This window comes from Lepisosteus oculatus, chromosome 2 (genome assembly GCF_040954835.1).
Source record: "Lepisosteus oculatus isolate fLepOcu1 chromosome 2, fLepOcu1.hap2, whole genome shotgun sequence".
In the NCBI taxonomy this organism is placed as follows: Eukaryota; Metazoa; Chordata; class Actinopteri; order Semionotiformes; family Lepisosteidae; genus Lepisosteus; species Lepisosteus oculatus.
In genome coordinates this window covers 8880955-8890849 of record NC_090697.1, presented here as the reverse complement: position 1 = coordinate 8890849, position 9895 = coordinate 8880955, and positions in this window count along the sequence as shown.

Genomic DNA, 9895 nt, shown 5'->3' with positions numbered 1-9895 from the left:
AATTGGTCGTCTGTGTGCACTTTGCCACAGAGGGAATTCTAGAATGCAGTTTGTGACAGGATGAAAGGAAGGTATAAGGCAGATAGTAAACAATTGTTGTGGTCCAAATTCAGACCTAAATTGTCTGTTATATGCCCTAAAAAATTTTGTTTATAAATAAAATGCACCTTCCTTTCAGAAACATAAAAGTATTCCATTATTACTCAAAACCCCCTGCTGAGGTTTACTTTATTTCATTATATATACAGTAAACATGTACAATGGCAGCACATACTGTACATTCACATTAATGTTACTAATACTGCTCCTTTATTTCATTAAAAACCAAATATTACTCACCAGGTATGCTTCTGGCTCTCTTTGAACTCAGCACTCAGAGACAATGAGGAAAAAACAATAAAGTCGGACCATGAAAAATGTATTTTCTCAGCATAAATAAGTTTATAAGCATGACAGAAAATATTCCTCTGATGGTATCAAACTTAAATTGCATGTCACAAAAGGCAGTCAAGATGAATGAGGGAAATCCTCTTAGCTGTTGATGTACAGTAGATGTCATGAAAGAAGGGACAAAGAGGACATTAATAACCTTCCCCTTGCTCTCGTTTATGGGGGATTAATTTTTGTTTTTAAAAGAAATGATCAGATTTCAGCTGACTTTTGTTCTTTCAGCTGACACTGGTGTTGTGGTTCTCTGAAATGTATGATTTTCTCCTTGACTGACCATCCTTTATCTTAAACCTTCTTAGTTCTATGTCCTCAAAATACAGTTCAAGGTAACACAAGTAATTAAATATTCCAGTGATTGTTTCCAAATATCTAAAAAAGATCATTAAATTCTCTCTGTATAGTTGGTCAAATTGTTAAATTGATAGCCGGCAGGATGAATAACCAATAAAAAGGCATAAATGACATTGAGATATGTAGTTGAAAGCAAACAATTTCAACCAAGGGAAAATATGTTAAAATTACAAAAAGCATTAGCAGGATCTCACTTTGAATATAGTGCTTAATTTTGATCAGCACATTGCAAAAAAGGATGGTGGCTTAGGAATCCATTAAAGATGAATGACCATGTAAATATCCAAACTTGAAGAAATGTTGTAAAAGATCTGATAAATGAATAAAAAAATGAAACATTTAAATAATATTATAAAATGAATTTTGCCTTGATTCAAGGAGATGGGTGGATCATCTATTCGTCCATGATGATGATTCAATTAGTCATGCTTATTTCAAAACAGACCATGTTTGTGTCATCTTTTTTTTAAGGTGCTTTATTTGCTTCATTTGCAAAAAGAAAAGAATTATGTACTGTACACTATCATGCAAGTGCCAGTGGTAACAGAAGAATTGTGTCTGTCTACCCTTATGTGATGAAGATGCATAATTTTGTATAATATAAAAAATACATCAATCAGAACCATAAGCCTCTTGCACAGCTACAGTAATACAGACATAAAATTAAATATTTATAATTGTATTTATGTACAGATGCAATTATATTAAAAAATGCAATTCCATACATACTGTACTGTATGCATTAAGGGACAGATTTGTCAATGATTAGATGAGGCATGAATCATTCTGACATGAATTACTGTACATGTTGTGATGCCCCTAGGGGTGTGATTGTGGAAGGACACTACTTTCCCAGGTTTGTCCGTTGATTTTTTTTTATGTTTTTGACAGCAGCAAGATAGCCATGGAGAGAAACCAGGATGCGAGATGGTGGTATGACTTTATGTCTGAAACAAGGCCCAGGTGTGTGTTAAAGTAGTCTTTTGTTTTCTGTGAATATGTGTGTTCCTTGTATGTACTTTTAGGAACAAATGTTAGGTTGTAGTTGACAGAGGAGTAAAACTATAATGATGTAGGATAACTGTAGTGCTCTGGACTATGGGTGCACTGATTGCTCTGGGAGATATAAAGAACCTGTTGCTGGGGAAAATGGACTTAGTACCTTTAAACTTATTAGGTGGCATAGTTGTCTAGTAGTTCAAGTATCCTGCACATTGAAGTCACTATACAGTATATCTACCTGTGAGACTACCAGAAGTAAAAGTAGATTAGATAGAAAGAAAAAAATTAAACCTGCTTTCACTGTATTTGTGGCTTTCCATTACCATACAATATCAATAAAACAGTATCTTTCTAATGGGTCTCTTCAGTGACCTTCTAGCAACATGGCTTGGCAAAACTTACCCAGCTGGCCTCTCTACCTCTGACCATACTTTCTTTCTAAAGGTGAATGTGTAGTTCTCTCCTTCAGTGGGTTTGTTCTTTCTAACTGAGCTCATATCTTTGTTGATCGTTTGATACACAGAGAAATATGCATTCTGGTCATTCCTCCTACCTTTGCCAAGTTTCCAAACAGCCTGTCCTGAAGAAGATCAATCAGGACAGCAAAGCTTACTTTCCGGAGGTCAGCAAACACAAAATAATTAAATGAAAACAAGAAGAAAAATGCCATTTCTCTTGTAGTCTTTAGCCTCCCAAGAGAATTAGAGAATCTTCACCTTTTCTGGATTACTGAAGCATGTTTGTTTTCAACTGAGATTAAACCTCATGTCAAGCTCCTCTTCTTCACACCCTATTCTACACATTGAATCTGTGCAACACTAATATATTTACTCCTTAATATTCCAATAATTCAATTAACTCTTAAATTTAAACACCAGAATATCACAAGTTTATTTATACCAAATCGTTTTTATTTAAAGAAATACATTACCTTCAAAGTATTTTATATAATGTACTACTAAGTGGCCCTTGAAACTACTGAATAAGTTTACTTGATTCAACTTTATTATTTGATGCTAGCTCCCTGGATGTTGTCGGCACTTTATCCACCTACAGTACAACCAGTCATCACTTGAACAGTGAACATGCCCCATACAGCTCCAAATTGCTTTTCTTCTAAAAGTGATTTAGCATTGATTGTCATCTGTACCAGGCTGTCTTAAGAATGGTTTGCAGTGGCAGCTGACCTGCCGCTTGAGGCCGATTAGTTGTGAATAGCCACACCAGAGGTGAAGGAGTTCATTATTGGGCAATTGGTAAAGGGTTTAGAATTTCACATCTTACACGTGCAGGAAATCCACACCCTCAGTCAGGTTCGTTTGTGAGAAAGGCACAGTGAGTGTATTACGTGTGCGTACAGGAATTGCTCAGCCACAAAAGCCATAGTGAATTCAAAGTACAAGCTGGGACTTTCTCATTTATATACAGTAGTCAAAAAGTTAACGAAAACATGCACAGGGGAGGAAGCGTTTCCTGAGGAGTGATACCACTCCAAGGGAGTAGTTAACATATTTGTGCAATGAAGCATTAAGCAAAGATATCACAGAACAAAGACAGCTTATTTACAACTCCAGATATCCACTCCCCACTAGCCCTTGGACATTATTTTCAGGTCTGGCTTAATTTCAGCTCCGCAAATCTTATCTGTCAACTTCTGTTACTCCTCGGGTAATTTATCTGCTCAACAATAGCTAAGAGCTCCAATATGCTCTTAACCCTTTCCTGCACATGGATGCAATGGGTGTACATGATCGTTGCAGAAGGGGGTTTGTCTTGGATGTTGTCTTTTTGTTGTAAGAACTTGAAAAGACCTATAACAAAGCCTCCTGGACACTTCTCCTGACGATTGTGACCTGACCTGGTCAGAGTAGGCTCTGTCGCACTATAATTCTAGATTCCCCCTTTTCATTCATGGTTCATTCACACTGACTAGAGGAACAGCCTTCATGCAGATAAAATAGTTTGTGGTGGGGTTTCTTCCGGACCAGCCTTTTTATTTTTTAAATGCCCAGTCTGCTGACAAGTGACATGTGCTATAGAAGCTGCCATCCTTCAGAAAACATGCTGAAACAAGGCCCTGACTGCAGTGCTTGGTCATTAAATATCCCAAGGGAGTAGTAATAAGAGTAGGGGTGTTTACCCTGGTGACATTACATTTTGTATTTGCACAATCTGGCATACTTTAAACCATCCCTTAGTCCAGTTTTCTACCGGAAGTGCTGTGTGTTAGAGCTGCAGTCATATAATGATTTTGTACATTCCTCTGGTGAGTGAGCCACTTCAGTGGTGGTTGAAGCAAGCTCCTGAGTTCCTATGTGTCAGGTGCTTTGGGAAGAACAGTGTGATACAAATGCAAGGATTATTACTACTACATTAAAAAAAACTGCTGTTGAAAGAATGCCGGTTAGCAGAAAAACCTTTTATGATGCAGTCCAAGATACACAGTAATGTCTATGACTGGAACATAAAGAAAAACACAACACATCCTTGGGCTGAATTAGTCATAAACAGCCACCGACTTCAACAGCCTGGTTATTTCTGCTCATTGTACTTACTGGCCATGTATATCCAAAAGGTTTCTTGATAAAACTGAGGCCCTGTGAAAACCACTTGTTGCTAAGGAAACCTCTGGATTACAGAAACATCCTGTTCTGTTTGCCTGCCTGTACACATTTCCTTCCACCAACCAGTCCTACTATTCTAGCTGATATGATGTCAATTATTATATCTATCATCTAGATTTTAAGAATTTTACATTTATAGGGGTATAAAAAGATGACCACTTTGTTATATTATAAATTAAAATAGAAATGTCATTATATTTTTTTTTATTAAATGCTGCTTATTGTAATCATCGATTAAGAAACATTTTTAATAAATGCTGTCAGTGGCCCAGTGATGCTGGGGATAGCATTGCTGCCTTGCAGAGCTGGAGCCCAGAGTTCAATTCTGGACCCGGGGTGCTGTCTGTGTGGAGTTTGAATGTTCTCCCTGTGCTCATGCAGGTTTCCTCCAGGTGCTCTGGTTTCCCCCCCACAGTCTGAAAACATTCTGATAGGTTCACTGACTTAGAAAATGGATGGATGGAATAAACTTTGTTTGCAAAAACAATTTAAGTCAAATTGTTCAAATGTTCTTAAAAATAGTTAGAGCAATTGATTTTTTTTTTACTATGTTAGCGTTCATGAACAATTATGTAAATATGAAGCATTCAGTATTTGAAGTTATAGTCCTTAGTTTTTAAATAAAATCAAAAGATTATGCACATATGTTAAGGTCATTCAAACCCTCTAATTGCTAGTAATCAACCACTGCCTCTCATCTCAAATGATTGAAAAATAATTACAGATACAAATTGACCAGATTTGAATCATTTTTTAAAATCATAGACTTTAACTGTTTTTAAGTATTGAAAGAATTTTACTATATTATTTGCCATATTTAGTGCAAAATTTATTTCATTTTCATCACTAAAATAAATGTGGAATGTAAAACCACATACACTACAAAAATTCAATCTTTTAACATGCATGAAGATTCATAATAACGCCTCTGTGACATTAAACATTGTCTGCATATTATCATTGAACTCTAAGGAGAAAAAATCTTATCATTCATGCTGGCTTTGTGTGAAATAAAAGATAACCTTGCAGGTGACAATGGACTGCTGTTCTGTTATTGCTTTCTGACCTCACTGAAGTTTATTCCAAATATATTGAATTTTTTCTTAGTGTGTAAAAATACCTCTTTATTGCCTTTTTACTCTTGCTTCCCATTTAGTGTTATGAAAACAATTAGGGTTTAACAGAAACAAATGAAACTATATATACTGTAGATCGATGCTATAGGAGTTCTGAAACGAATGTGTTTAGAGCACCACGCACATCACTACATTCTCACCGATAAGACTATTTTATAGTCAGAACACAAATGTTTTCAATCAGTTCTGTCGTTCCATTTTCACTGAGATGGCCTTAACAATGCATGTCATGCTGAAAGCCTATACAGTAGGTAAGCTGTGAAGACAAATAACACAAGCACAAACAGAATTCAGGAATACAGAAAATCAAACAATGTTCTAACCCCAGAAGTGGGAGTGATTTTTGTCAAACTATTTAAGCTGATGAAAACGGTTGATTTTTTTCTATTACAGAGAAGGCAAATTTGAAATCAAACACCATGCCTTTCAATTTTTTTCCAGGTTATACCTGAGTGACTGGATCTATGGGGAAAACAAAAGATGAAGACATTTGTATGGCACCACTTGCTGAGATCTTTACCCTTTTCCCGCCTATCTACTAAACTAGAGAGCCAGAATACTTACTTCCTGATGTTGATGTTGGTGTAATCGCTGGCTTTCAGTGCACTAATCACTGCTCCATGTACTTTTTTAACCTTAACCTCTCTCCAAAAGCTGGGAACTTCAAACTACAGTACCTGGGAAATACACTCAAAAATATACTTCCTTCGAAGCCCTACAAAATGTTTAAAAATTATTAGTGGAGGAATTTATCCATTCAGTTGAGGGGGTAATTCAAACCGGAAGACAATGGAATGCTCAGTTTCTAGGGACATTTGTTTGGAGAAAAGTGATGTCAGGGAAAGGTTGCCTCCATCGTGTCACCAACAAAACTTCAGGCAGAAGGCAGCCCTCCAGCTCGTATCCAAGCCAGTCTTCAGGTTTCAGGCTAGAAGAGTCTATCAGGTCAGCACTGCAATTAGCACTCCTTCAGAATATCTCAATGTCAGAGCACAGCTCCAGTGGCGTAATAGGGTTTAAATGAGGAGAACTAAATCGGATGATTACCAGTTAATTGGATGAAGGTCGCTCTGATAAAGCCTGATGTATTTTGATAGCCCTTGGAAAAATGGGGTAAAAAATGGGGTCACTAGTGGGAATGTTACGGGTTCCCAGGGGTTCCCTGGCCACCCGGGCATGACATCAGGCTTTGAAGAAAATATTTTTGCAAAGCAATTTATGTCAGCTAAACGCCATCAAATATGGTGAACAAATACTTTTTCACAGACAATACAAGCATAAAAAATGTCTAGAGAATACCCATGGCTCAGGCATCATTAACAGTTGAAGGGTTTAACTGTTGTTTATGGATAAACCGGTTAAGAAAGGCCCACCTTCCAAATGCAAGCCACCATCATCACTACGGCGTTGCGCAGTTCCTGAAATCTTGAGGGATGTAGACGTTTTCTGCACTGAAGAGAATCAGACTTGACACACTGTCAAATCCTTACTCTCAATGGAGAGCCATTTTTTTTTATCTGACATGAAGTATTTAATGATTGACAATCTTATTGAACGCTTTCTTTAACAGAAATATCTTAAAGGTAAAGGGGAAAAATCACCGCATTCAACCGCTTTTTAATGAAAGGCATTGTTGCTTGGTCTTTTGTGTATTGCAAAATGGTGCACTTGAGCTTCACAGCAATAATGATGCTATTTATATAATTAAAAAACCTGACTGGAGGTCAGGAAAGGTGTGCAGAACAATGTCTGAAGAATGAATGGAGGACAGTAAGAGAAAAAGAGAAAGCTGAAGAAGCTCTTGGCGGGTTATGATGGAAGCCAAATGTGTAGCAAACTGAACAAACAACTTAAAATAAAGATGGCATGAGAGCATTCTCATTCTCATGGAGTGTGAACACATACAAGATCTGCAAATGCATTGGAACACAATTTGAACACATGGAAGAAAAAAAGAAAACTTGGGGAAATCTTGAAGGGATTTCTTGGAGCACAGCACTGAGCAGAGGTGGGCAGCCTTTCCACTGAACCAAACAGGTGTTGTTAGCCCTGAAGAAATGTAGAAGAGAGGGTGGGATTGAAATATCCTGTAGCAGCACAGAAAGAGGATATTGGCAATAATGATCCCAGCATTAATCATCATCACTTCAGTAGGTACACCGTTAGTGGGGACAGCCCACTCTAAAGAGCTCAGGAAAAACAGTCCAAGCATAGTATACTAGTATACGCTGCTGCCCAAAGTACAAGTTTGAAAGTTTAAAGAGTTTGAGGGAAAGGAACACAAAGGTACAGGAGAGGAGAGAATATTGGTGGCCTGTTCCTGAAAAATATAATTCTAATGCAACAGCAAATAAACATTTAAAATGACCAAATAAAACATAATTTTCTTCTAAATAAAGAACAAAAGCATGGATAAAAATGTGAAGAGGCACTTTGACCATCCCACCCATTTGGGAGTTGGTAGTTAATTCATCCAAGGATCTCACCCAGACATTTCTTGAAAGAATCCAGAGTATTACAGTATCTTCTGCATTATGACCATATAGCTGGTTCCATAATTCCTACAACCCAATTTTTAAATGCATTTCCATATCATTTAAACTTTCATCTTCTGAATTGTGTTTAATGGCTGACCCTAATACACGACAAGGATTGAGTCTGGCAAATGCGGTTGAGATTTTTTTTTGACTACTGGAAACAGATACCTTCTCAGTTCAAAACTGAACAAAAAGGATCAGTTCTTTCGGACTATCACTGTAGGATATCCTTTTAATCCCTCAGGATGTTTCTCATTGCTCTTCTCTAGGCTGATTCCACAGAAGGAGGTGTAATGTCTGTAATTGTACATATGAATCTAAATGAGGTCTTACTATAACGTTCACCCCAGCTGCTGTTCCACAGGGGGAGTTAGCTGTGTCACGTCAGGTGGTTGTCATCGTCTTCCTGCCTCCTTGGGGATTTGGAACACTCTGAACCGGTTTACGGCCATGCCAGTGCCTGGTGTTCTGGAACAATAAGTACTTGGATCTGACAGAGCTCAGAGCACCGTCATCGTGATTGACTAAGAGCCTTCAGATGAGAAGTAAAACCGATGTCCTGTGGTCATTACAAATCCCAGAGCATTTCTCGAAAAGAGTAGGGGTGTAACCCCGGTGTCCTGGCCAAATTTGCCCCTGGCCTTTACCAATCATGGCCTCCTAATAATCCCCATCTATGAATTGGCTTCTTCACTCTGTCCTCCCCACTGAGAGCTGGTGTGTGAGGAACATACTGGTGTACTATGGCTGCTGTCGTATCATCCAGGTGGGGCTGCACACTGGTGGCAATAGAGGAGAGTCCCCATTACCTGAAAAGCGCTTTGAGTGGAGTGTCCAGAAAAGTGCGATGTAAGTGTAAGGAATTATTATTATTAGGAGCCCCCCCGAGTTTGGTTTCTGTGTTTCCCTGCCTTGCTTCTGCGTTACGCTTGTTGGTACTCTGACCTCTGCTTGCTTTGAAGCTTCTCGTCTCTCAACATTTACTCGGCTCTGAACCTGGACCGATTGCAATCTGCGACCCCTGGATTAAGTCCCTCGCTGCAGCCCAAGAATCCGTTGTTCCCTGGTTAGGTGGGGTGGTACGTCTTTTTGTGCGATTGGACTTGTTGGCACGCCCATCGGCTGGCGGCCAGCCACTCTACCTCCGAGCGTGTGTGCTTCGTCACCCCTGTTCTCAGGAATGCATAGCTCTGGAACTTGGCGCCCCATGGGCTGGGTGGACTGGGAAGTCCCGGATACTGGCGGGCAGCTGGGGAGCCTAACTCGGTCACTTTCTGCCCTGCAGTTGAGTTCTCTTCCACTCCAGGAATGTGCAGGTCCCACCTCAGTATTGTAGCATGTTAATATACTTACTGGTGCATTGTACAATTTTAACATAACCTCCCTTGATTTCTACATTTCTATGTCATTCTCTTACTTTATATATACAGTATATCCTAAATATTTTGTTTGCCTTTAAAATTCTTTCCCATGTTGTCTTGAAGATGCAAACACCTAAGTCTTTCAATTTATGTTAAGTTAGATGTAAAAATCAGTTCTCCAAAGCTAACAAATTACAACATGTTTCAGTCACTATCTTTGGATTATCCTCAAAATTCTGTGAAATTAAACCTCTCTCTGGTGGGATCATCTTCACCTTTATCCTAGACACAAAAATATTGTGAAAGACATGCTGTTTTTCTCTTTTCTAGAACAACAATGCTATATGGATAAAGAATATTAATCTTTAAGGAGCCAACAAATCAAAACAAAAAAAATTCCTGTAGTGAAATGTTCTATGTGTTGAATATATTTT